Source organism: Tenrec ecaudatus, chromosome 2 (genome assembly GCF_050624435.1).
Source record: "Tenrec ecaudatus isolate mTenEca1 chromosome 2, mTenEca1.hap1, whole genome shotgun sequence".
Taxonomy (NCBI): domain Eukaryota; kingdom Metazoa; phylum Chordata; class Mammalia; order Afrosoricida; family Tenrecidae; genus Tenrec; species Tenrec ecaudatus.
Genome location: NC_134531.1, coordinates 229,159,561 through 229,162,228, shown reverse-complemented (window position 1 = coordinate 229,162,228; position 2,668 = coordinate 229,159,561). Strand labels below are relative to the sequence as shown.

The window sequence follows — 2,668 nt, the reverse complement described above, 5'->3', positions numbered from 1 at the left end:
TCTGTAGGCGCTCCCAATAAAATGATTAAAAGACAAAACAAAACTGTTTAAGAGTTTTAAAGAACATAGAAGTCACTTTGAGGATAAGCTGCATCTGACCCAAGTTATGGATTTTTCATTTGCATAATGCAGATGTGAAAGAAGGACAATGACTGAGGAAAGCCAAAGAAGATATGAAGACTTATAATAAGTGTGTGCTGGTAGCTAACCTTTAATAGACCATGGACTGCTAGAAGGCCATCCAAATCTGTGTTACAAGAACAGCCAGACTGCTCCTTGAAAGTGAGGGGAGGGTATTTGGTCTCACCTGTTTGGGATGTGGATTGAGGAGGGACTAGTCCTTGGAGAAGGACACCATTCTTGGTAACGTATAGAGTCCCAATCCTGACTCATAGAGACCCTGTAGGACAGAGTACACGTGTCCCATGGATGTCCAATTTATAAACCACTTAAGGAGCAGAAGACCTCATCTTTTTCCTGCAACAACCACACATGAAATATTATTGATCCAAAATTGATTAATCTAAGCACAATATATCCAAAATTGCAGTAACAAATATGAAAACTCTGTGCCCTGAGACTGTGTAGTTACTGAATGGGAAACATTAAATCCACACTCTCCAACCTCAGTGTTAGTTTCCTGTTTAGATCATGCGCACCAGCACTATGGGTGGGAGCCCACTCAATGGCACCCAACAACAGCATGACTGTGTACTTAAATGCATATGCTTTGGTAAGAATTCAATTTTTATTTCCCCCTTTCAAATGCTCCTGCTATCTCTACTTTAAACTGTTTTTATTTCCTACTTCTCTTCCTCCCTCTCTCACTCTACTCCAAATCTTCTATAAATAAACCACATGATGCTGGGTGACAGGGGGTAACTTTGTTATTCATAGGATATTTTTGTTGAATATGCCTTCATGACAGTCACCAGACCAAAGAATTTCATAACAAAGAATTACCAAGTTGTTGCCAGAGCCAAGAGAGCTGATATTGAGTCATGCCAGACAATGTTGATTAATCAAACATGAGAACAGGAAACACCCTTACATTCCTGGGTCACTTAGAGGTAGTGGTGCTATGCCACGGGCTGGCCGTAGACTCAGCATGAGAAGTGACACACACCCTTGCACCCCATGGACTCTCAATTTCCTGATCTTTTAAATAACTAAAATAGTTTATAGGGCTGTGGGAAGATAGATTTAGCATGCATTTGCCATGTAGTATATGTTCAATGAAATACCTTATTTAAATATGCTCTAAATATCTAAAGATATTTAAGTTACATGCTTCCCATAAATATGCTATCATTTATTTAGTAAGTACCTTCTGTGTACCAGCACTGTTCTACTCTACCTGATAAAGAAGATAAATATATATTTGTCTTCAACTACAAAGTTTACATAGATGTGTAAATAACTCTCTGAAAAATTTCTTCTTAATATTTTACAAGTCATCAGACCATCGTGATGCAGTTCATCCTGGAGCTGGCCAAGAGCCTCAAGGTGGACCCCCGTGCCTGCTTCCGGCAGTTCTTCACCAAGATCAAGACAGCTGACCGGCAGTACATGGAGGGCTTCAACGACGAGCTGGGGGCCTTCAAGGAGCGTGTGCGCGGCCGTGCCAAGCTGCGCATCGAGAAGGCTGTGAAGGAGTACGAGGAGGAGGAGCGCAAGAAGAGGCTGGGCCCCGGCGGCCTGGACCCCGTGGAGGTCTACGAGTCTCTCCCTGAGGAGCTGCAGAAATGCTTTGACGTGAAGGACATGCAGATGCTGCAGGATGCCATCAGCAAGATGGACCCCACTGACGCAAAGTACCACATGCAGCGCTGCATCGACTCGGGCCTCTGGGTTCCCAATTCCAAGTCCAGCGAGGCCAAGGAGCAGGAGGAGGCAGGGGCCACAGAGCCCTTGCTGGAAACTGACCCCAAGCCAGATGATGAGAAGGACGCCAGCGCCTGACCCAACTTAGTCACCACCACCTGCTTGCTTGCAGGCCCCCGCGCTCCCTTTATCAGACAGCAGAAATAGACGCCATCTTGCTAGCTCTCGGCTCCCCCCGACTTTCACTGCTCCCCCAGCCTCAAGCTGAGTGCTGAGTCATTATAGTGCTCATTTTTAGTCAGAAAACTATAAAAGCCTAAATTCTCTGCTCCACAACTCTTAGGCATAAAGTAGAACAATAAAGAAAGAAATACAAAAGCTGGAGTAAATGGACTTCTTTCTGCCTCATTCTGTTTGTTGCTACTTTCTCTCTTTTTTTTTTTTACATTTTATTAGGGGCTCATACAACTCTTATCACAATCCATACATATACATACATCAATTGTATAAAGCACATCCATACATTCCCTGCCCTAATCATTCTCAAAGCATTTGCTCTCCACTTAAGCCCTTTGCATCAGGTCCTCTTTTTTTCCCCTCCGTTCCCACTATAGTAGACCTAGTTGGGAGGTAAATTGAAGCTCCAGGCTTAGGCTTTTATTTCCAAAGTGACCTCCTAAATACTTGAGCATTATCAGGCATACTTACATGACAGAGAAAGGTGTATTGGGGTCCTATTACTGGCTCAAACATAAGAAATATAGAAAGTTGACAAAAATTTCAGAAATACCTCTGAATTTACTTAGCACACGAATAGAGTACTGTGCATCCCTGAGAAGCTGCA

General features: G+C 43.3%; 1 pseudogene; it reads left to right on the top strand.

Moving 5' to 3' along the window:
* Positions 1 to 1,460: 1,460 nt before the first annotated feature.
* On the top strand, positions 1,461 to 2,081 carry LOC142441380 (hsp90 co-chaperone Cdc37 pseudogene; annotated as a pseudogene).
* Positions 2,082 to 2,668: the final 587 nt, after the last annotated feature.